We start from the raw sequence: 25,732 nt of genomic DNA on the forward strand, positions 1-25,732 counted from the left end.
GCCAAACTCCTAAGTTCAAATCTTTGGCTTTTTTGGCCACACCACAGCTATTCTAACACTACTGTTTGATAAAACTTGGTAGTTTACAAAGTACTTCCACATAAGCCATCTCATTTCATCCTCTGTGGTTGACAAGGCTGGTAAAATTCCTTCCCTGAAGAACTTATATAGTCTCTTTAAGAAAATGGTATACAGGTGCGCCCAAGTGGCTCAATCGGTTGAGCGTCCGACTTCGGCTCAGGTCATGATCTCACGGATCACAGTTCAAGCTCCGGGTCGGACTCTACGCTGACATCTCAGAGCCTGGAGCCTGCTTCGGATTTTGTGTCTCCTTCTCTCTCTGCCCCTCCCCTGCTCATGCTCTGTCTCTCAAAAACAAAACAAACATTTAAAAAAATTTTTAAAAAGAAAAGAAAATGATATAATGCAAAACTGAAGAATTTTTAGAGGGTAATGTAGAGACATGGAAATTAGTTATGGAAATGTATACAGATGCCAAGGAGATTATGAATCGTATTTGGGTGGGCGCTAACAGGATTTGGAGGAAGAGGAAGAAATCAGGTTCACAGGGCCAGAAACAAGAGGGATCTGAGCCTTCCATTCAGAGGCAAGGAGCTATGTATGCAAAGACGTGCATGTAGACACAGTGTTGTGTGGACAACACAACAAGCAAATTAGCTTGACAAAAATAAGGGGCTCCATCAAGAAATCATGAAAGCTGAGGATGCCAAGATGTGGAGTACCCCTAGTTGTTCGAAGACGTTAGATGTCAAGGAGAACTTGGGTTTTATTTGACAGATATTGAGAAGCTGGCACAAGCTCATGCAAATAAAATATCCGAGATGAAAATAAATCTTGATGACTTCCGGCAGCTTGGTGTAGAATGAATTGCGGCAGGGGAAACTGACCGAAGGCCAGGGCAGTAATCCTGATGCAAGGTGACACAGCCAGAGACTGCAGTGGTGACTGAGGAAACGGGAAGGAAGGTGGACCTTGCAGAGAAAGGCTCATGGAGAATGGTGGATTAGAGGAGCGGGGAAGGGGAGGGAAGAGTGAGAAACCACTACAGGGTTTCCAGCCTGCTGAGCTGGGCTGATAGGTGCAATAAACACGTTATTTCTGCAGGGAAGCCCTTCAGCTGAGGCCAAGAGCAGACAAGTGAGGATAAAGAAGGGATGAACTAAGTTTGTGAAATGCAAGTCTGAGATAATGCAAGGATATTTAGCTGAAGGCCTGCAAGCAAACCGAGAAACCAGTCTGGCAAGAGGGTGAGAAGTCAGGATGTATGTTGTGTCATTTTTGCTAAATGCACCCAGGCTGCCTACCCACACGGCCTCAAGTGCCCTTTTCTTGGCAATTCGCTGTTGAGAAGAGTTCACTTTTATAGGTTGGAAAATTTCCTTGTGAACTTTCTCTATGGTATCATAAGAAAAGGAAAAGGAGCAATCCCTACCAAAATAACACCAGCATTCTTCACAGAGCTGGAACAAACCATCCTAAAATTTGTATGGAACCAGAAAAGACCCAAATAGCCAGAGCAGTCTTGAAAAAGAAAACCAAAGCTATAGGCATCACAATCCCAGACTTCAAACTGTATTACAAAGCTGTAATCATCAAGACAGTATGGTACTGGCACAGGAACACACACTCAGATCAATGGAACAGAATAGAGAACCCAGAAATGGACCCACAAGCATATGGCCAACTAATCTTTGACAAAGCAGGAAAGAATATCCAATGGAATGAAGACAGTCGCTTCAGCAAGTGGTGCTGGGAAAACTTGAACAGCGACATGCAGAAGAATGAACATGGACCACTTTCTTACACCATACACAAAAATAACTCAAAATGGATGAAAGACCTAAATGTAAGACAGGAAGCCATCAAAATCCTAGAGGAGAAAACAGGCAAAACCTCTTTGACCTCGGCCACAGCAACTTCTTACTTAGCACATCTCCAGAGGCAAGGGAAACAAAAGCAAAAATGAACAAGCTACTGGGACCTCATCAAAATAAAAAGCTTTTGCACGGCGAAGGAAACAATCAGCAAAACTACAAGGCAACCGATAGAATGGGAGAAGATATTTGCAAGTGACATATCAGATAAAGGATTAGTATCCACAATCTATAAAGAACTGATCAAACTCAACATCCAAAAAACAAATACTCCAGTGAAGAAATGGGCAAAAGTCATGAATAGACACTTCTCCAAAGAAGACATCCAAATGGCCAACCGACACATGAAAAAATGCTCAACATCACTCATCATCAGGGAAATACAAATCAAAACCACAATGAGATACCACTTTATACCTGTCAGAATGGCTAACATTAACAACTCAGGCAACAACAGATGTTGGCGAGGATGCGGAGACAGAAGATCGCTTTTGCACCGCTGGTGGCAATGCAAGCTGGTGCAGCTATTCTGGAAAACTGCATGGAGCTTCCTCAAAAAATTAAAAATAGAACTACCCTATGACCCAGGAGTTGCACTAGTAGGTGTTTATCCAAGGGATACGGGTGTGCTGTTTTGAAGGGGCACATGCATCTCAATGTTAATAGCAGCACTATCAACAATAGCCAAAGTATGGAAAGAGCCCAAATGTCCATTGATGGGTGAATGGAGAAAGAAGGTGTGGTATATATATATATATACAATGGAATATTACCAGGCAATCAAAAAGAATGAAATTTTGCCATTTACAACTACATGGATGGAACTAGAGGGTATTATGCTAAGCGAAACTAGTCAGTCAGAGAAAGGCAAATATCATAGGACTTCATTCATAGGAGGACTTTAAGATACAAAACAGATGAACATAAGGGAAGGGAAGCAAAAATAATATAAAAACAGGGAGGGGGACAAAACATAACAGACTCTTAATTATAGAGAACAAACAGAGGGTTACTGGAGGGGTTGTGGGAGGGGGGATGGGCTAAATGGGGAAGGGGCATTAAGGAATCTACTCCTGAAATCATTGTTGTACTATATGCTAACTAACTTGGTGGCAAATTAAAAAATAAATAAAAATAAATTTAAAAATTTTTTTTAATAAAATCTTTTTTTTTTAATGAAAAAAAAAAAGGAAAAGGAAAGGATTTTAAAAATGCAGTAAGACTTTTTACCCTGAAATGATTATTTAGAAGTTACTTTGGGGGTGCCTGGGTGGCTCAGTCGGTTAAGCATCCGACTTTGGCTCATGTCATGATCTCATGGATCGTGGGTTCAAGCTTCTGGTTGGGCTCTATGCTGACAGCCCAGAGACTGGAGCCTGTTTCCGATTCTATGTCTGCCTCTCTCTCTGCCCCTCCCCTGCTCATGCTCTGTCTCTCTCTGTCTCTGACAAATGAATAAACATTTAAAAATGTATATATATGTTAAAAGTTACTTTGGTTTTTTAATATTTGTTACCTTCAAATTAAAAATTTGTGGTGAAGCTTTTACATTAAATATATCTATTTTATTATTCAATTTATAAATCTAGTAAATTGATGTCTGCTTCACTTGGCTAATCGTTTTAAACTGCGTTCATTAATTTAATAATTTGAATAGTTTTTCAAACACATCAATTTTCTGACTAACAAACTCTCGCAAGTTCTTAAGTCATTCTCATAAAACTGATAAACACATATGGTGTTTTCTTAAAAATTCCAATATAGTGTATACGCTTTTAAAAGATTTTTAACTTAAAATCAAAAGCCTTAATAATTAGTTATTACACACTTTATTATTTTTATTTTTTTATTTTCAACTTTTTTTTTTTTAATTTTTTTTTTCAACGTTTATTTATTTTTGGGACAGAGAGAGACAGAGCATGAACGGGCGAGGGGCAGAGAGAGAGGGAGACACAGAATCGGAAACAGGCTCCAGGCTCTGAGCCATCAGCCCAGAGCCTGACGCGGGGCTCGAACTCCCGGACCGCGAGATCGTGACCTGGCTGAAGCCGGACGCTTAACCGACTGCGCCACCCAGGCGCCCCTAAAATTAAAATATTTCTATTAAATATGAGTATTTAAAACCTTAAACATTAGAGGCATTTAAAATACCAACTAGGTAGATTCTTTACTATAAAAATATAACACCATGAGGTGTGATTTCCTTCACGGTAGCTCTCTTTAATTCTAAATCTTCCCAGGACTGAGGGATGCATATTTACTAAGACAACAATTATGTCAGCTGAAGCAAATTTAGGAACACCTTCCCAAGAAATGGCTGGGTTTACCTTCTTAGCTAGGAGGTTTCTGCATGATTAGAGTGTCTCTTGGCCTCTGGGTCTTCCATTCTTGCCTTCTCTCTAGTGGTTCTCTCTCTCTTGCTTCTCTCTAAAGGCAGGGGTCAGCTTTCCCTCTAGAAGGGATTCCAGTTCTGTACTTTCTTCTTGTCACCTGCTTAAAAGCTGGTGCCTTCCCTCTCTCAGGATCCCACTGTACTCAGGGAGCCTCTGGAGGCCTAAGCTGCTGCCTACATAGGCCTGGACCAGGTCGAGTCTCCTTGATAACCCACTGTAGTCTGAACCTCTTTGATCCTTCATCACCCTGTAGTGGGAAGAAAAAATACACAGCTAAGATTAAAAGCAGTCAACAGAATTCCCTTTAGGAGAAAAAACTGCCTCTAGCTAAAGAACTTGACTTAGCACAACACCTTCTCAGGCCTTTTGATTGTCAAAAGGTAGTCCTAAGGGGATAAGTTACGAGTCAAAGGGCTTGGCATGATGAAGAATAAACTTTTGAGTTCCAGACAGCAGAATGAGAGAGAAGAGGAGAAAAATTAGAGCAAATGAGGAGACAGAGGAGCTGAGCTCAAGGGTGTAAGGACAAGGTGGGTGGATGGACCCTGCCAGGAGGGGCCTATGAAAATTCCCTGTTGATGGGAATGGTGCCTGGACCATTAGGACAGGGAGACGTGATGTTCTTGGGGAACAGTCGGTGTTCCCTTCTCTGTCAGGACCGTAGTGCTGTCCTAGGAAAATTAACCTGACAGTGCTGAGGTGTGGTTGGATCAGAGCTGAGAGACTGGAGGTAGAGAAGAGTTGGGGGTCAATCACAACTGTCTAGGAATTGAGACTTTAAATACTAATGAGTATTTAGTTGACTGGTAAAGGAGCGGAAGCCCCAGATGGAAGAGAGAGTATCAATAGGAGTGGGAGCCAAATTGAGAGAGGCCAGTGAGACCATTCACAGAAGGAACGAAGTCAGACAATTGGGGGTGGGCTGGGCAGGAAGGAATGAAGAGGGTAGAGGGCAGGGGGTAGCCATGTTGAGTATGAGGCGTTGGACCCTTCCAGTTCTATGGCTGGAGGCAATGGCAGAGCAGTGGTGTCTGAAACAGTGTAAATGCTTCCGAGGGATTGAACTTAGGGAGGAAAGAACAGACTGTGCATCACAGGACTTCAAGAGCTCTGCCCATTTGAATTAGGGAGATGTGGACGGGAGAAGGAACCTCTGAGGGAAATGGAAAGAAATGGCATGAAAGAGAGGAAAGACAATGGCTGGAGTGAAACGAGCAAGGGGAAGAGGTTGGAGAGATGGCTCTAGCCAGGGTGAAGAGTCTGGATTTTACTCTAAGGGCAATGGGGAGCCATTGAAGGTTCTAGGCAGAAGATAGACCTGACCCTATTTATGGGTCAATAGCTCTCTTTGGCTACAATGTGGAGAAGAGATTGTAGAGGGCAGAGAATGGAATCAGAGATATCAGGAGGTTACCACAGTATCAGTCAGGTGCCGGGCAAGAGGCGGAAGGGGAGAAATGGTGAGATTCTGGAAACAGAGTTAACACAGTTTGCTGATAAGGAAAGTGCAGGTTGTAAAAGGGGAAGGAATCAGGGATCATTTTGAGGTTTAGAACTGGGCAATGTGGACTTTTCTTTATTTGCTTCTGCTATTATATACTTTAAGAAAACTTAAAATCTGGGGTACCTGGGTGGCTCAGTCGGTTAAGCGTCCAACTTCGGCTCAGGTCATGATCTCACAGTTCGTGGTTCAAGCCCTGCATCGGGCTCTGTGCTGACAGCTCAGAGTCTGGAGCCTGTTTCAGATTCTGTGTCTCCCTCTCTCTCTGCCCTCCCCTGTCATGCTCTGTGTCTCTCTCTTAAAACTAAATAAACATTAAAAAAAATTTTTTTTTAAGAAAACTTAAAATTTTAAATTACAAATGCAGTATGTATTCATGTTGAACATCATGAACATACACAAAGTAAAATTAAGGGGCACCTGAGTGGCTCAGTCGGTTAAGTGTCCAACTCTTGATTTCAGTTCAGGTCATGATTTTACCATTCATGAGATCGAGCCCCATGTCAGGCTCTGTGCTGACAGCACAGAGGCTACTTGGAATTCTCTCTCCCTCTCTCTCTGCTCCTCCCCCACCCCCCAAACAAATAAACATTTAAAATTTTTCTTAATTAATTTTTTTTACATTTTATTTTATTTTCTTAATTTTATTTTTTTTTAAATTTACATCCAAGTTAGTTAGCATATAGTGCAACAATAATTTCAGGAGGAGATTCCTTAGTGCCTCTTACCCATTTAGCCCATCCCCCCTCCCCAACCCCCTGCAGTAACCCTGTTTGTTCTCCATATTTCAAAGTCTCTTATGCTTTGTCCCCCTCCCTGTTTTTATATTATTTTTGCTTCCCTTCCCTTGTGTTCATCTGTTCTGTGTCTTAAAGTCCTCACATGAGTGAAGTCATATGATATTTGTCTTTCTCTCACTGACTAATTTCACTTAGCATAATACCCTCCAGTTCCATCCACGTGGATGCAAGTGGCAAACATTTTTTAAAAGTAAAATTAAGAAATATCAGCTATTCATGACTCCATAATTCACAATTACTATTAATCTTTTGGTTTGTTCATTTATTTCTAAACTTAAACAAATTATTCTTAAAGTTACTTATTTTTGAGAGAGAGAGAGAGAGAGAGAGAGAGAGAGAGAATCCCAAGCAGTCTTCGTGCTGTCAGTGTAGAGAGCCAAGGTGGGGCTTGAACTCATGAACTGTGAGATCATGACCTGAGCCAAAATGAAGAGTTGGATGCTTAACCAGCTGAGCCACTCAGGTGCCCCTAAATTTTTTTCTGAGGAAAACATTTTCCCACGGAATAAAATAATACATGTTAGGAAAAATACAGAAAAAGTAAAACATGAAAATTAAAATCACCCACGTAGAACCAGAATTAATACTTCTGTGAATGATACATACATACATAGTCCACTTACTTTGAACATTCTTAATACATGGCTTGCTTTGTATTTTGGTTTCTTACAATTTTTCTTTGCCACGAACTCAACCTCATTATCGCCGAAATTATTTTTACAATATTATTTTATTGGTGTGTAGGCATTCATTCTCGATCTACATCAAACTGTCACACACTAGCCACCCCTTGCTAAAGGTCCCCGGGTTGCTGGCTTTTAGGAACTTGGCCTCCACGTTAACGTTCTTCCCCTCCCATCCCTACTTAGAAATAACTGGCTGGAATCCCACACTTGCCCAGAGACACCTAAGGATTACACAGAGGCTTCTCATCCCAGCCCCCTTGTGCCACCACCCTGCCTGCCATCACTACCACCGACCCACCCCTACCAAAAAGCAGGGCGGGCCTGGGAGAGCTCTTGGCTCCCATCATCATCTGCAACACAAAAGGAAAACATACCCGAACGGGTTTCAGATGAATCGCAGCAGGAGCTCGCAAGTGTAACTTTTTTCCAGGAAGGAATTCCATCCAAGTGACTAGTTTTCAGGCACGTGCCCTCCCAACCCTCCTGGGAACCTCTGCTAATGGCACAGGCAGGGTGGTGCCTGTGGCTGTCAAGCCACTTGGAATACCCCCACCTCATGGCCCAGGCCCCTCCCGAAGAGAGACGTGGGTGTTTTCCTCTTGGTCTCCAGCCTCGTTCTGAACTGCTCTCACATCTACCCTCTGACCTCGCCTTCCCCCGTCAGCCTCCCCACCTCCAAACAGGCATAAGGCTGATTGACATCACTTGCTCATTTCAGGGAGGCAGATAAGAAAGCCCAGCTGCCACTTGGGGAGAGGCACCTGCTTCACGATTAACTGATTGGTCGACTGATTGATTGGTGAAAGATACACCCTTTTCATTTACATCATTCTAATGACTTTGCTTACCATGGGCAGAGACTGCCACCCTTGTTAGCCTGGAGAGAATGTGGTTTATTTTGAAATCATAGATGAATCTGAGTTTTTATAATCATCAGAGCCCGAGCGAATGCCACAACCAACATGCTTCAGCTACAGGGGTCTGAACTGCTGCAGAGTAGAAAGCTGATTGATAATAACACTTTATGTTTGTACCGTACGATCCGTTTCCACGCTCTCTCTCCCAAATTACGGCGTTTGCTCACGACAACAACTCGTCGAGGCAGGCAGCACTGATGTTCTGATTTCCAATTTACAGGCTTAGTTCATCAAACATTGATTGATCCTTTTTTTATGTACCTGGTCCAACGCAGGGCACGGATGACATTGAAAGGAAGGCTGTGTAGTGTCTACCCCCAAACCGCTCGCAGTCTCGTGGGAGACATGGAGACAGCAGCTAACTAAAGCATGGTGCGGGGAGCCATGTGCAAGTGGTATGAGAAAACGTCAAAGGCACCAAGAGGGAGGAGCAGAGACGGGCGGGGAGAGGTAAATGCCACCGCGTGCCTCGAAGTGCCAGGAACTAGGCGAGGGCCGTGCTACTACAAGCGTGGTCCACGGACCACCAGCACCTGCCTTCCTTCCCTGGAAACTTGGTAGAAATACAGAATCTCGGGCCCCACCCCCAGTCCGACGGATTCAGAATCTGCATTCGAACCAGATAGGAAGGAGTTTTAGGCTCGGGACAGGTACCAGTATCAAATGCTGCAGCAGCGAGCGACACATAGGACGGACACTCAGGAGTGATCTTTGGTGACACAGGAGAAAAACCGAAATTCGACTTAAGGGATGTGCCCTGGGTTCCACAGCTGGAGGCACAGCCAGGACAAGCTGTGTGTTCTGTTTCTAATCTTCTCATTAGAAGGTGCCCCGTCAGCCACGGTTGCTCTCCTCTAAGACCATGCCTACACAGAAAGGCTCAGCATTCTCCCCGACACCGGACCGGGCTATAAAAATTGTCCTCTGGATGACGGCCCTCTGTCCGTCGGTAGCACGGATTTCCAAAATGATCGAGGTCCTTTCTGCCTCCCGTTTGCTTGAGCCGACCCACCCGGAGTCTAATCAGGACACAGCAGGTTGGCTTCCAGGCTTTCTTCTTCTTCCCGAACATTCCACCGTCATGTTGCCTGTTGTCTTTATGGTGTGCTGTGCCTGCGTCCCAACTTCAGAGCAAAGCGAAGTCACTGTCGCACGCCTCCACCCACCATGCTCCGCTGGAAAGAGGAGCCTCGTGACGAGCAGGCCTGACTCAAGTTCAAGTCCGTGGCACGGCTGATGCTACTTTCCACAGATTTTTAAAGCACGGGCAGCTTGATTTGCTGGAGGCACCAGACACCTGAATCAAGGACAAGGTCCACCAATGTGACTTTGTCCTCTAGGCTGCCCATGGGTCTTGAGGTTGAGCGTGGAGTTAGCACCAAAGTTGCTTACCTCCAAAGCGCTCAATTTGACTTTTCTTTTATATTCCTAAATCTTTGACAATCATGCATCAGGGTGGCTTTCAAGTTAGTGGAATACTATGGCAGCTTCCAGCATCCTGCTCCTGGTAGTTTTTGGTTGTCGGCAGGCCTCTGAGGCTACAGGCAGACGCCTACCATCTACCAACGGACTCAATGTCACTCCTAAATCGTGTGCTGACGGTAAAGTGGCCCCGGGTGTTTGCATATCTTGTGAGATCACCATGGGAACACGGTCATTATGATACAGCAGTTCCCGTGTTGAGTCCTATCGGTAGTTTTATTTTTTATGATTTCATTTCCTATTGACAGGAAATAGACTCTTGATAACCCAAACCAAACACGATCATAAATCCCGCATCCCTTGTTTCATGTAAGACCATAGCTTTATGATCCAGATTGAATAAACCCGGATCTGTGATGCAGCTGCACACTCTCGTAACAGGTGAAACAGACAGGACTCTGTCAACTTTGACACGTGGGATGACCTTGATTGAGAATTTAGTGATTTCCTATGACATAGAACAAAGGTTAGTAGCTGTCAGCAGAAACCAGGCATGAATGCTACCAGTAAATGCTCCTTACTGGTTCTAAAATATATACTGAATCAGCTCACATTTAACTTTGTGCTGCTATCACCAAAGTCCAAGCCATCATGACACTGTCACTGACCTGGGCTATTAGCCAGTCTCCCTGCTTTTATTTTGACCCCCTCCAACAATTGTCTACGCTGAACCTGGAGTCATCTCAGAAGTAAATTGGATCATGTCATTTATCTGCTTAAAACTTACCTGGGTTCCTTCTCATCTCAGAATAAAATCCAAGCTCATTACCATGGTCTATGCGGGCCCTATGTGATCCGGCCCCTGCCTGACTGTTCCATCTCATGTTATACCACTCTCCTCCCCCTTGTAATAGTCTGTCTACACTGCCTCTCCTCCACCTCACAGTGATCTATCCACACTGAGTTTTCCATTTCTCAAACACAAGGCTACCACGTACAGATGCGGAGGTTGTGCACTGTGTAACTCCAGGAGGGCTCTTCAGCGGGCTGCAGGGTGGATGATGCCCCTGGCAGCCCAGCTTACACACGCTGAGCTCTTTCCCACTGCAAGGGCTTGCTACTTGCCGGACCTTCTGCCTGGCGCATCCATCTGCACGGCTGGCTCCTTGTCATCCCCTGAGCAAATATTCCACAAAGCGCTAGTCTATATCAAGCGGAACTGGCTACATAACTCGCGGAGCCCCGTGCAAAATGAAAATAAGCTCCGTCTCAGCTTAAGTGTCATTTTTCCAGACCCACCCAAGCCACCCAAGCCAAATGAACCACCCAAGCCAAAGGAACCTTCTGATCAGTGTGTAAAGGCAAGCTAAGGACCCCCTTTCCTTTCCAGGTAAAAACACAGCATTTTAAATTACACTTGACACAAGGATCCTTGGTTCCACAAGCACTGTGATTTTAGGCTGAATATCCAATCAACATAAAAGGTTTTGTGTTTCTCTTTAATGAGGTTTTGGGCAGGTTCTCATTTTTCTATAAATTGGCCCTGAAGGCAATGACAGGCCTCGTAAGCTGAGGAGAATTTTGGCGTTCAAAGATCAAAAAGGCCCCATTACAACATTATAAATTGAAAAAGGATACTACGGTAGGATTTTTTTTTCTAAAAAAAAAAAAACAATGCACATCTTATGGAAATGAGTTCACATGAAATAATGAACTCAATTATATTTTATATTAAAAAATTTTTTAAGTTTACTTATTTATTTTGAGAGCAACAGCACAAGTAGGGGAGGGACAGAGGGAGAGAGGGAGAGAAAGAATCCCAAGCAGGCTCTGCACTGTCAGCACAGGGCCAGATGCAGGGCTTGAACTCACAAAACCACGAGATCATGATTTGAGCCAAAACCAAGAGTTGGATGCTTAACCGACTGAGTCACCCAGGCACACCAAACTCAATTGTATTTTAAAGTTTAGTAGACATTGCATGGTTCCTCATTGGCTAGTATATATCTCCCTCTGCCTTTGGAAGTTCAAGTTTTTGCTTTGATAAACTAAAACAAGATTATTTAAGTATGATTTCATCATCCTTGAAAAGTCAAAGTTTTGTTGTTTGCAGCACTATGAACTTTCTTATTTAAGAAACTATGAACTTTCTTATTTAAGATACAGGTAGTTCAAAATATATTTACTGCTTTCATTCACAAGACATTTATTAATGTTGGATGACAAAGTTCCAAATATGGTATGTGACTCAGAAAAAAAGGATGCAGAGAATTGTTTCTTTAAATATAAGATCTTCTCACCTTGTTATGAGTTTTTCTCCTACTCCCAGGAACCCCATACGCTCTGCCGAAATAACAGGAGAAATAAAAATTTTAGGATCTGTGACAGTGAGATAAGGCAAGAACATGCAATTTTCAGAGAGACTGCCATTCCCACCATCATCCTCTGGCTAGGCAATGCCATCTGGGGCTTCAGATACGGTTTTCTAAAGTGAATTACCCTTGGGTTACCGCCAGAAGCAAAGTAGTAAAAATGTAACTTCCTAAAAGCACTCATAACCAAGGGAGAAATAAGTTTCTGCCCCCAATTTTGCTACTTTTGTAAGCAACTATTAAAAAAAAAAAAAGAAAGAAAGAAAAGAAACAGGCTTAAGAATGATGAATTTATACTTGGGTAATATAATGAATGAAAACAAAACCAAAACATGCATAAAGTGCCTCACTCAAGATGCCTAGTCCTAGATTAAATTATGAAGGAAGCAAACCCCGACTTCCTGCCTTCTTCCTCTACTTGCTTTCAGAAAAGTATCTGATAAGCTCATTTATACTAAAGTATAAATGACTAACAATGATTCATGGATTACCTTCTATAGGGGTATTTGCTTTCTTTCTTTTTAATTTTTTAGAATATTTATTTTTGAGAGAGAGAGAGAGAGAGAAAGAGCATGAGTGGGGGAGGGGAGAGTGAGAAGCAGACACAGAATCTGAAGCAGGCTCCAGGTTCCAAGCTGTCAGCACACAGCCCAACGTGGGGCTCCAATGCAGGAACCGCAGTATTATGACCTGAGCCGAAGTCGGATGCTTAACTGACGGAGCCACCCAAGCGCCCCAGGAGTATTTGCTTTAAAAGTAGGGAAATGGTCTTTGCCAAACCGTTGAAAGTTGAAAGTGGTAGTGGTAGAATTTCAGCAAAGCCCAACAACCATCCACAGACAAACTGTACTGTCTTGAGAGAAGTGTCTGTATTTGCTAGTCCTTTTCATGGCTCACTCTCCATTTTCTCTAGCTCCCTCCGCCCCTCCCTCCCCCAACTCTTTGGTTTGGAATACTTTCGTATTTACAGAAAAGTTGCAAAGGTAAGACAGAGAACCCCCCAAAATCCCTTACCCGGGTTACTTCTAATGTCAACATTTTATATTATTACCGTACGTTGTCAAAACCAAGAAACTAACATCGGTACATCACTATTTGCTGCACTCTTAGGGTTTCGCCAGTTTCTCCAGTAACGTTCGGTTTTTGTTTGATCCTGTACAGGACGCCACATCGCATGTAGCCCACAGGTGGTGGTGGCTCTGATTCTATGTCTCTGGCCCCTCTGAGGAGCCCCAGACTGGCCTATCTAAAACCGGCACATGGCATTTCACTTGTGTTCTACTAGGCGACTCAAACTTACACTTCCCACACTGAACTCTTGACTTGTGCCCTGGAACCTGCTCTCCCCCTGGTCTTCTTCACAGGGCAGCTCCTTTCCACCAGTTGCTCAGGCCAAACACCTAAGAATCACTGTCGGCTCCCCTCTTTCTTTTATACCGCACATCCAACCCATCGGCAAATCCAACTCTGCCTTTGAAGCTAGCCTGATTCTAACCATTTGTCACTCTATCCACTGCCATCCTCCTGGTCCAAAGTCACCATCTTTCAACCTGGATGATTGCGATGGCCTCCAAATTCTTCATCCCGCTTCTGCCCTTACCCTGCCCCTGCCTTCCCACCACCCCAATTTATTATCAACATAGGGATACTTTTTTTTTTAATTTTTTTTTAACGTTTATTTATTTTTGCGACAGAGAGAGACAGAGCATGAACGGGGGAGGGGCAGAGAGAGAGGGAGACACAGAATTGGAAGCAGGCTCCAGGCTCTGAGCCATCAGCCCAGAGCCCGATGTGGGGCTCGAACTCACAGACCACGAGATCGTGACCCGGGCTGAAGTCAGACGCTTAACCGACTGCGCCACCCAGGCGCCCCAGGGATACTTTTTAAATGTAAGTCAAGGGGCGCCTGGGTGGCGCAGTCGGTTAAGCGTCTGACTTCAGCCAGGTCACCATCTCGCGGTCCGTGAGTTCGAGCCCCGCGTCAGGCTCTGGGCTGATGGCTCAGAGCCTGGAGCCTGTTTCTGATTCTGTGTCTCCCTCTCTCTCTGCCCCTCCCCCGTTCATGCTCTGTCTCTCTCTGTCGCAAAAATAAATAAACGTTGAAAACAAAAAAATTTTTAAAAAAATAAAAAAAAATAAATGTAAGTCTGAGCATGTTAGTGCTTTTCTTGAACGCTCCGATGGCTTCTGTTCTCAATCAAATTAGAATCTGAAGTCGTTACTGAGACTATAAGTTACCACGTGATCTGCCTCCTCCCCTCACTCTCTGTCATAATTTCCTCTCCCATTTACTCCACTCCAGCCACATTCACCTCCTTGCTCTTTCTTTGATTTACCAAGCATGTTTTGCCTCAAGGCCTTGGACTAGCTATTGTCTCTGCTTGGAATGTTCTGTTCCCAGATGTCTGCCTGACTTGCAGGGCAGGGAGATAAGGTAGGCTTAGCAAGGTAGGGGGACCGGCTCCTCCAGGATTTCCATGGACTGTACTGACTTTAAAGGTGAAAAGCCCCATATCCCAGGAACCCCTTCAGTTCCTGGCAGACCGGGACAAGTGGTCACCTAGCAGGGGTACGTGTGTGCAGGGGAGGTTGCAGGGGGGTGGGTGGCAGGCATTCAATATGGTGGTCACAGAAGGTCTCACGGACAAGGAGACATTTGGGCAAAGGCTTGACAGAGGCGAGAGATTTGGTTTGCCATTCCTTAATGTTTGATTCCTGGGGGCCAGTCTATAGAATCTGTTGAGCACAGATAAAGGAAACCCCAATGGTTATCAAAAATACATCTTAAAATGTTGTTTTGAATGACTGAACTCTCAGATTTTATGAGATCTGCAAAGCACAGTGGCCAATGAGGCTTTGGAGCCCAGTAAACTTGGAATCTTGGCTCTGAGGCACGACCTTGAACAAGTTACTTAATTTTTCAAAGCCTGATTTTTCTCGTTTGTAGGATGAGGATTATAAAAACTTCAAGGGCTATTATAAAGATTAAAAGAGTTATTATATATAAAGTATTCTGAACCATTCTGGTAGGTACCAAACACTCAATTATGGTCCATTATTTTTTTTTCTCACTGTATTTTTGGTGGCACCTCGATATTATTCAATTTAAGTGCTGTTGTGTGCAGGACACGGGGATAATCAAGACCTATGGAAAAGGAATTAGAGAGAAAGAAGGCCACAAAAGAGTGGGTGTGAAAAATAAGAGTTAATTTAGGTACTTATTCTTAAATAATTTTTGAGATTGTTGTACATTTATATTTAGTTAGAAGAAATAATAGAGATCCCATATAGCCTTCCCCCAGTTTCCCTCAAAGGCAACTTCTTGCATTACTGTAGCACAATATCCCAACCAGGAAATTGGTATTGATACAGTTCATAGTAGTTACTTATCATTTTGCTACTGAAACCAAGAGAGTCATTTTCATGGGGTTAAATGAACGGTGCTTCCGCCTTGGGGGGGTGGGGTGCCCTGGACCAAAGATAATAGATCAAAAATTCACTTCAATGCTGGACTGTTGCAGTGGGGGCCTCACCTTGCCATCTTTGCTCCAATCCACTGTAAATCACAGACTGTGCTTCTGATGGGATCACGTTTAGCCATGTTCTCTTTTGTCTTGAGCATAATCAAAGCTACCACTTACCCAATGTTTACTATGACCACAGGCTCTGGGCTAAATGCTTTTCGTGCATCATCTCGATCTTTACGGCAGCCCGATGAGGTAGGTGATAAAACTGTCTCTGTTCTATAGATAGTGAAACAGATCTAGTAAGATGAACTGATTTGGCCAGGTCATATATTCGGGAAGTAAGAGAGCTAGGATTCAAACGCAGGACCGCCTGATCCCAAGGCTGTTCTTATCCACCCACATATCCCTCTTACACTCATGGCAGAATATAGTGAAAAGAGACTGGATTAACTTAGGCCTAGGACAGGTGTTTTCTTTTCTTCCTCAATGAATTCACAATTGAGTTGGTGAGGCAGAATATGAACACATACATGATCATACAATGCAGTACATGGAAACGTACGTGGAAAGCACCAATCTCCAGTTGGGAGATGTTTTCTGTGGGAAGTGGATGGGCAATATAGGTTGGGCGGTGAATGTGGGCCCGGACTTAACACATGTGAGTTCCGGCAGAGCTCACACTCCCACGACACCCATATTTGGTGTACCCCTACCTTCCCGCCTTCCCATGTTGTCTCTCATCCCCTTCAACCACACAGATGTGGGTAGACTTTCTTCAGGGTACGTGAGAATCCTAAAGCAAACACATGTAGAGTGCTCACAGTGTCACTGTTCTGAGTCACTGTTCCAAGTTTTACGTACAGTAACTCATTCAATCCTCACAACAACCTGTAATACTGTTGTTGGCCCCATTTTACAGATGAGGATTTGAAGCGCAGAGAGGTTAAGGAATTTACCCAAGGTCATCCAGTTAGCAAGTGAGGGCCAGGATCTGAACCCAGACAGTCTGGGTCTAGACTCACTGCTTCTGACCTTGGTGCTCCAATATAATTGTTGCTTTCCTGCACGCAAGCCTTGGCAGAGGTCCTGTCCTCTACTTTGCAAGTCCTTTTTACACATCTCTATTTAGAAAGTCTCCCCCGATGAAAACTCAAGTTAAATAGCACAACAGGAATCACCATAAGGGAAGCAAGCACTTTCTGAACAACAAACTTCTGCGATTGGCCTAGGGCCCAGTGACTCACATTTCGTTTTCACAACGATCCTACGAGGTTTTTGAAAATGAGGAAATTGAGCCTTGGAGACATTAAGTTACTTGCTCAAAGGCTGAGGCTGCCATCCAAAACCTAAGCCTGCCTCTCTGTAGCTCATGGCTCAAATCACTCCCTTCATTGAAGACTTCCCCCCACCGACCCAACAGTCACACCTGTCCCTGCTCTGCACTAGCCACACACATTCTGCACCTATTTAGAAATCTTCACACATGGCCTTGATGATCCTCTCAGTCACATGCCTCTCCAGCCAAGGGTGGCTCCAAATGTCTGGAACCACAGGGCACACTTCATAGGATACATAAACTCTCAAGATTCTAGAGCTAGAAAGCACCCAGAGATAGTCAGACCCTCTACTCACCCCAGGCAGCGTCTCCTACAATGACCATTCATTCATTCATTCATTCAGCAATGACCACCTGCTATGTGCCAAGCATGTCCCAAATAATGGGGTTATAGCAACAAACAGAATGGACCAAATTCTTCATCTCCAAGAGATTCTATTCTAGCTGAGGAAGATTAACAGTAAGCAAGATAAAAAAGTAAAATATATAGGATGTTGGGTGTTGCTATATGCTATGGAGAAAAAATAAAGTGCAGAAGGGGAGGCAGAGGATGTGTGTATGTGCGCGTGTGTGTGTGTGTGTGTGTGTGTATGAGAGAGAGACAGAGACAGGTATTAGGTTGGCCAGTGGTAGTCTCTCTGAAAAGGATTTCTCCCTCAAAAGTCTGTCATCCACCATTTGCTTATATATGTCTAGCTACAAAGAGGTCATTCCCTTAGAAGGCATTCATTTCATTTTTAGCAAGCTCTAATTGTTCTGAAGTTTATTGAATCCTCTCCCGTGACTTCTACCCTTTGCCCTGAGTTCTGCCTTGAGTTAGTTACTATACCCGGCAAGCCTAACCTACCTCCTAGGACAGATAGCCTCTCACCTGCTCAAGGACAGTTGTGTTTCCTTGAAGCAGCTTCCCCCAAACCCTAACATCCTTAGTTCCTTCAGCTGCTTCTTGAATGACATAGTTTTCATTCCTACCCCCAGATGACTGCCTTGCTTTCAATGCACTGCCCTTTATCTAAGAAAGGAATGTGAGTTGATCAATGCAGAATATTCCAGAGTATTGCTCCCTGAATATGATCGCAATGCTATATCAAAACAAAACAAAGCACATTTTAAGTTTTATTTATTTTGAGAGACAGAGAGACAGACAGACAGCATGAGTGGGGGAGGAGCTGAGAAAGAGAATCCCAAGCAGGCTCCGCACAGCTAGCATGGAGCCTGATATGGAGCTTGAACTCATGAATGGAGAGATCGTGACCTGAGCTGAAACCAAGAGTTGAATGCTTAACCGACTGAGCCCCCCCCCCCGGGCACCCCAAAACAAAACAAAAGTTTAAACTCTATCCTAATTGGAGCTCAGCCCTCACTGGGGAGAGCCAATCTAGTGTCTTCAGAACCTGGAAGCTAGGGGGAGGTCCTGGGGCCAGTGGAGGGGCAAGGCTTTCCTTCCTCAGTGGGCTTACATTCAGTGGGGATTTCTAGAAGGAGGCAAGAAAGGGAGTCCAAGGTGAAGAGCAGCAGTATGAGGAAGAACCTGTCCTTGGTGGAGAGAGGTCCTGACAGGTGAGTAAAACACACTATTAGAGGAAGGGTGCAGAAACCAAATAGCCTGTTGTAGTTCTGACTTTTCTACTTAATTAGAAGATCTTTATATATTAAGGAAATTAACCCTTTGTGCTATATGGCACAACTACTTTTTTCCAGTTGGTCATTTGGCTCTTTCCTTTGTTTATGGTATTTAAACAATTTTTTTTTAATGTTTGCTTTTGAGAGAGAGGGTGGGGGAGGGGCAGAGAGAGAGGGAGCCGCAGAATCCGAAGCAGGCTCCAGGCTCTAAGCTGTCAGCACAGAGCCCAACACGGGGCTTGAACTCACCAGCCACGAGATGGTGACCTGAGCGGAAGCCGGATGCTTAACCGACTGAGCCACCCAGGTGTCCCTGTTTGTGGTATAGTTTTCTATGTAGAAAGTTTTCTTTTCTGAGTGGTCAAATGTATCCATCTTTTCATTTTGGGCTTTTTTTTCTGCTCCTTCTCCTCCTTCACATATATCCTATTTAGAAAAGCCTTCTCCATTCCGACATTATAAAAACCATCTCCCACATCATCTTCAACTATTTTTATTATTCCACTTTTTACATTTAAATCTTTGATCCATCTGAAATTCATTCTGATACACCACTTATTGTTCATTCACTGTATGTGCCAGGCACAACGTTCAGCATTTTACATATGTTACCTTATTTAATAATGATAATTATGACGATGCCAATGAGGTTTTGTACCAACAGGGACATTGAAGCTTAGCAAGATGAACTCAGCCAAGATCATACATCCAGTAAGTGTCAGAATAGAACCCAAGTCAGCCTGAGTTCAATTTTTTTGCTTTTCACTGTAATATTTATGAGAGGCATCCTGTTATCTGGAAACCCCAGCTTCATCACCACACATTTCAAGAAAGATCGTCGTTGAGTGTGTGATGATTACTGCCCATTCCATGAGGTGCAAAGGACTGGGAAGGAACACTGAGGTGGGCTACTGATTGTCACCCAAAGTCACTCTCCACCTGGGTAACTGACTTATGCCCCTGCCTCGAAGCTGAGGATTCAACTTCTTCTCTTAGCAAAATGATGGGTTATTAGATTAAGTTGCACCAAGTAGGCACAACTGTGACTATTAAATTCATGAGTGTAAGAGTCTTTTGAATTTCCCTTGTCACAGGACAGTACAGATCCCAAAGTTTGGAAGAGGTCCAACCTGCAGGTACAACATAATTACCGAAATTTATTGATTCTTAGATACACATCTTGTCACATTCAACATCTCTGAAATTAAGATGCATCTTCTGATCCATGGTATTCTATAATCGCTGCACCAGACATGATGTAGCACCAGCTGCCTGCACATGTACCAACCTGCTTTATATTTCTAATGGCACAAATGGACAACAGCAACTCATCAACTTTTCATTCAACAAACAATTTAAGGACCGTTTCAGGAAGTAATAAAATCCCGGTTGTTTTCTGAAATCCTCTGCTGACACCTTCTAAAAAGATAAAGAACCTGTATTAAAATGGGGGGGGGGGGGTAGAGGGTGGAGCCATTGGCTTGAAGAAAATCCTTGAAGGAACCGTTTAAATAAATGCTGCCTCACTGATGTTCCTGGTGGCACAGAGGACAATTGTGGTTGGAAAAACAAGACCTATATACCCCAACTTTGAAGTGCAACGCATTTCAGAAGATCGGACTCCAAAGGAGACATTTGGGAGAATAGTTTAACCTATTTATTTCTCTTATATTTTCCTTCTGTGCTAGGCACAATTGATGTGATTAAAATCTATTAAGCCTCTTTCTTAGTAACCCATAATCAACTAATTCAAAAAGCTAATTTCAGCATCAGCAATAGTGACTTCAACCTGAATTCCTGGCTCTACACTGATGGAAGTAATCTGCTGAACAATTTTGGAAGAAATAGCCAAGTCCATGGTCACTTGTGGATTCTCATCTGGAAATCATCCCAAGTCCTAGACCCTGCAGCATGAGGAATTTTTCTCGTAGTGATCCTAAGAGTCTTGGTCCTTTCACTTGGAGGTTCTTTTCCTTTATGCCTCCAATCAAGTCTGCTGACACTTCTGCAGGGGGCTTTCTGTTGAGGCTGGTTAGTGAGATGCTAATTCCATGAATCCCCCTCTCTGGCTCCATGGGTGTCTTTCTTAAAAACCTTCTGAAGCCAAGACTACACTGTACGTTAACGAACTTGAGAATTAAAAAAAACAAAAACAAACAAACAAACAACAACAACAACAAAAACCCCAAAAGCCTGTTCCTGGGTAAGAGCTAACAGCTGTAAGTCGGGAGCTGCAACAACCCCCCTACATCTGCCTCAAAGAGCTATTAAAGTTCAAAAAGTTCTTTCAATGATTATAAAATAAAAGTGCGAGGTGATCTGAAAGTACTGTGTCCTAGTTCTATCGATGGCATTCCCTCCACACTTCTCAGTGGTTCTAAGTCCTGGTGCATCTTGTAATCAATGGCATCTCAGATTAGATGAAATAGGGTAGTTTCAGCTTTGAAGAGGTAGAGGTCAGAGAGCCAGTGAGAGAAGTACATGAGGTCATTTGGCCATTGTTGCATATTTATCACATTGAACTCAGTCTGTAGGAGACTGACTATATCAATGGATCTAATGATTTTCCTAGCTTTCCACATTTTGTATTATGCCCTTAAGCAGGGTGTTCCTCACTGTACTTACTTTTGTAGCCAGAATTTAGGATTTTACCAGGATCCTCGTTAAATTTCCTCTTGCTGGCTCTGGCCTGTTATTCCCATCTGCCAAGATCATTCTAGATCATGATTCTCTCATTTACAGCATTAGCTATCTTCTCTCTAGCTTTCTGACATCTATAAATTTGATAAGCACAACTTCCATCCTTTATCCAAGTCATTAATAAAAACGTTGGGCAAGTCTGGTACAATTTTGTAGATTCATGGCAGGCATTAGTGATTCCCTCAGGTTGGCATGCATATACAGATCAACTCTTTCTGTACAGGCATTTTACCCAGTTTTAAGTCCACCCTTCTGAAATATAGTGCAATTGTTAGGTGCCCAAGCTTTGATCTCAGAGTAGACCCCTTAAACCCTAGTTACATGATCCTAAGAAAATTACCTGATCAATCTCTGCTTAGTTTCCTTATGTGTAATTTTTTTTTTTTTTTTACTTTATAGGGATGGGTTGAGTATTAAATGAATTAATACTCACAAAATGCTTAGCACAGTTCCTGACATATAGTGGGCTCTCAAAAAATAATAATGATTCTATCCATTTTCTCAGATTTCTCAGTCTTGCTCAATGCATATCATGAGACACTTTGCCAAATGCCTAGGAAAAACTCAATATAAACTGACTTCATCATTCCACTGTTTTAGCAGACTCAGAAAGAAAGAAGAAAGAAAGAAAGAAAAAGAAAAGAAAAAAGAAAAAGGAAATAGACCAGTTTAGTATGTGTAGTTTTTTTATAATTTATAACTTGACTATTTTCAACAAGGGATTGATGCAGTTAAAAATAAAAGGCCACACATAGATTCATTTGTAGTGACTCCTGGTGACTCTTAATGATCAACACTGCATTTTTAAGTGCTTACAAACACTGTTAATAACACTGTTATTTCCAAAGTTTTGCTGGAAATCCATATAAAACTGACAATTCTATATTTTCTCAAATCCCTCTTTTTGCCGCCTAATGGCAACCAGTATTTGCCTATCTCCAAGTTTCTAGTGATTCTGCCATTCTCTAGGACGGCTTAAAGATTGATGTTGATGTTTGTATGATCACATCTGCAAGTTATTTTATTATCCTAAATGAGTTCCGTCAGATTTACAGAATTAAACCCATTTGAGGAAGCTGGTACTCTCTTATCATCTCCTCATTTATCTTGGACGTCATTTCCTTATAACTGTTATTGTTCTCTCCATGAGAGTAGTGGTTTAAATCTTTAGAGCATAATCACAATCGCTTGGAGGAAGCAGAGTCTATTAGAAATGCATATTCACAGGCTGTTCCCAGAGATTTAGGCTTAGTACCTCTAAGATGGGATCAGGGAATACACATTTTAACAAACATTCTGATGCACCACCTTGTAGAAACACCTTACATAGTGAAAAATTATGGGAAGTTATTCGGTAATTATGATTTTTCTTGTAATGGTCTTATACAATGTTCTTACGTTCTTATGTATGTTAGTGTTACATATCTCTCCCAAGAAGTGATCGTAGTTTGTTTGTTTGTTTGTTTTTTCTTAAGAGGGGGTAGGAGTGGAAGAAGAGGGAGAGAGAGAATCTTAAGCAGACTCCAGGTTCAGCACAGAGCTTGACACATAGCTCAGTCTCACCACCGTGACATCATGGCCTGAGCTGAAATCAAGAGTTGGACGCTTAACCAACTGAGCCACCCAGGTGCCTGAATTGATCATAGTCTTATCTCGTTGGTGGTTTTAATCTAAATATGGCTTGTAAAAAGCCTTTTGTTTGGCATTTCTCATAAACCTCATATTATCCTGGATTTTGATCTTCCTGAACTACTCACCAAGCAGGTGTCTTTTAAAAATTATTCTCTTGTGAATGAATAAAGAAGATGTGGTATGTGTGGATGTGTATATACACACAATGGAATATTACTCAGCCATAAAAAGGAATGAGGTCCTGCCATTTGTGACAACATGGATGAACCTAGAAGGTATTATGTCAAGTGCCAGAGAAAGACAACTCCCATATGATTTCACCTATATATGGAATCTAAAGAGCAAAACAAGGGGTGCCTGGGTGGCTCAGTCGGTTAAGCATCCGACTTCGGCTCAGGTCATGATCTCGCAGTTCGTGAGTTCAAGCCCCGCGTCGGGCTCTGTGCTGACAGCTCAGAGCCTGGAGCCTGTTTCAGATTCTGTGTCTCCCTCTCTCTCTCTGACCTTCCCCCATTCATGCTCTGTCTCTCTGTCTCAAAAATAAATAAACATTAAAAAAAAATTTTTTTAAATAAAAATAAATGAAAAGCAAAACAAAATGAACAGACAAAAAATTAAATACAGGGAACAAACTGCTGGTTGTCAGAGGGAAGATGGATAGGGGGATGGGCAAAATAGATGAAGGGGATTAAGAGCTACAAGCTTCCAGTTATAAAACAAATAAATCATGGAGGTAAAAAGCACAGCATCGGGAATATAGTCAATATACTGTAATAGTATTGTATGGTTACAGATGGTGACTACACTTCTTGTGTTGAACACTGAGTAATATACAGAATCGTTGAGTCAATATGTCATACACCCGTAACTAATATATCACTGTGTGTTATACTTCAATAAAAAATTAAAAATAATAAAGTTAATTGTTCTCGGTTATGGGCCATACCTGTCATTGTTAGCATGTGTACTTTAACAGCTTGAGGTCTTTGGGGTACTCTCTGTGCAGTCCAACCTTGACTCCTTCACATGCTCACAGGGCATAGCCTTGTGACATTCGGCCAGTATTCAGTAATAATGAGAGGAAGGCTATGGACAACACAGAGAAGACTGTATGGACTGCTTGTTAGAATGCCTATTGGAAGCCTTCCCAGAAACTGGCAATATCCTGGTGGTCTACCATTTGGAAGTGGCTGAGGTAAGAAGGGGTACATCCAGACCAAAACTGAGACCATCCAGGCTTCTGAAACTCCTGACATCTGACCTTGCTTTAGACCTCTCCCTTGATGCCCCCATCTCACTTCTTCCTCTCTCCCTGCTGGTACAGTTTCATTATTGGCTATTTCCCACTGTATTTTCGTTGTTTGTTCATGTGTCCGCCATTTATTACAGCTTTGTAAAGTCAGAAACCATGTCTCCTTTATTGAAAACAAAAGACAATAGAAAACAAATAAAGAAAGAACCTGCACCTTACATTCAATGAATATTTGATGAACTAAGCCAAGGATAACAAATATTTGACAGGTATGTTTCAGCCTCTGTCCTGTGTTGGGACAGACATTGATAATGGATCTTAGAACTCTTTCCTCTTGGGCCTGGAAGCAGTTTCAATGTTCTTTAAAACATGGTTTTCCATGGGAATGCAAGCTGGTGCAGCCACTCTGGAAAACAGTATGGAGGTTCCTCAAAAAACTAAAAATAGAACTACCCTATGACCCAGCAGTTACACTATTAGGTATTTATCCAAAGGACACAGGTGTGCTATTTCAAAGGGGCACATGCATCCCCATGTTTATAGCAGCACTATCAACAATAGCCAAGGGATAGAAAGAGCCCAAATGTCCATCGATGGATGAATGGAGAAAGAAGGTGTGGTATATATATACAATGGAGTATTACTCAGCAATCAAAAATAATGAAATCTTGCCATTTGCAACTACATGGATAGAACTGGAAGGTATTATGCTAAGCGAAATTAGTCAGTCAGAGAAAGACAAATATCATACGATTTCACTCATATGAGTACTTTAAGAGACAAAACAGATGAACATAAGGGAAGGGAAATGAAAATAATATAAAAACAGGGAGGGGACAAAACATAAGAGACTCATAAATATGGAGAACAAACAGAGGGTTACTGGAGGGGTGGTGGGAGGGGGATGGGCTAAATGGGGAAGGGGCATTAAGGAATCTACTCCTGAAATCACTGTTGTACTATATGCTGACTTGAATGTAAATTAAAAACAAAACAAAAACAAAAACATGGTTTTCCAGGGGCACCTGGGTGGCTCAGTTTGTTAAGTGGCTGACTCTTTATTTTGGTTCAGGTCGTGATTTCACAGTTTGTGAGATCAAGCCCCAAGCACCATCAGTGCAGAGCCTGCTTGGGATTCTCTCTCTCCTTTCTTTGTCCCTTCCCTGCTCACACACACACACACACATTCTCTCTCTCAAAATAAATAAATAAGCTTAAAAAAAAAAACCACACATGGTCTTCCATCAAATTACCAAAACTGGCTTGCAAAATGAAACTTTTGGCCAATTCTAAACAAAATACAAGTCCTTTCTACCGCAGTTCAGTTGTTAACCGCCTTTGTGAAATAAAAAAAGAAAACTCACAAATATAAATCAAGTACTTAAAAAGTCAAGAAGGTATGATAAATATTCAGGGAAAATACAGGGAATAACATTGGAAGGATATGAAGTAGCCAGCATCTTGCAAAAAGCTGAGTTTTCCAGCTTCTGAGACCTTAGAATGATACCAATGATACAATAATGAAAATAATACTAAACTCAGGCTCTCATCTCATGGGATCAGCAAAGTCTGAAACCTTTTAAGTAATGATTCTAATACACCACAGAAACAGGGATCTCAGTAGGATCCAAAATCAATGTGTAAGTTGAGAGCCCTGCCTTCAATATCAGGAGGCAAGGGCAGCATTATTTGTGCTAAAAGGGAGGTAAACAAAAGCAAGACCATCTGGGAGAATT

At 42.6% G+C, this 25,732-nt stretch overlaps 1 long non-coding RNA gene and 1 pseudogene across 1 annotated transcript; both read right to left on the reverse strand.

Moving 5' to 3' along the window:
• Positions 1–3,985: 3,985 nt before the first annotated feature.
• On the reverse strand, positions 3,986–11,996 carry LOC121042782 (uncharacterized). The gene is made up of 3 exons (XR_005796437.1): positions 11,915–11,996; positions 8,124–10,122; positions 3,986–4,535 (listed from the first exon to the last, which is right to left on the reverse strand). It is a non-coding gene; the product is annotated as an uncharacterized LOC121042782 (long non-coding RNA).
• An 8,149-nt stretch (positions 11,997–20,145) lies between these two features.
• LOC121043256 (40S ribosomal protein S20-like) lies at positions 20,146–22,686 on the reverse strand (annotated as a pseudogene).
• Between the last annotated feature and the right edge of the window lie 3,046 nt (positions 22,687–25,732).

The sequence above is a fragment of the Herpailurus yagouaroundi genome, unplaced genomic scaffold (assembly GCF_014898765.1).
Source record: "Herpailurus yagouaroundi ecotype Mexico unplaced genomic scaffold, PumYag 186, whole genome shotgun sequence".
NCBI classification, from domain to species: domain Eukaryota; kingdom Metazoa; phylum Chordata; class Mammalia; order Carnivora; family Felidae; genus Herpailurus; species Herpailurus yagouaroundi.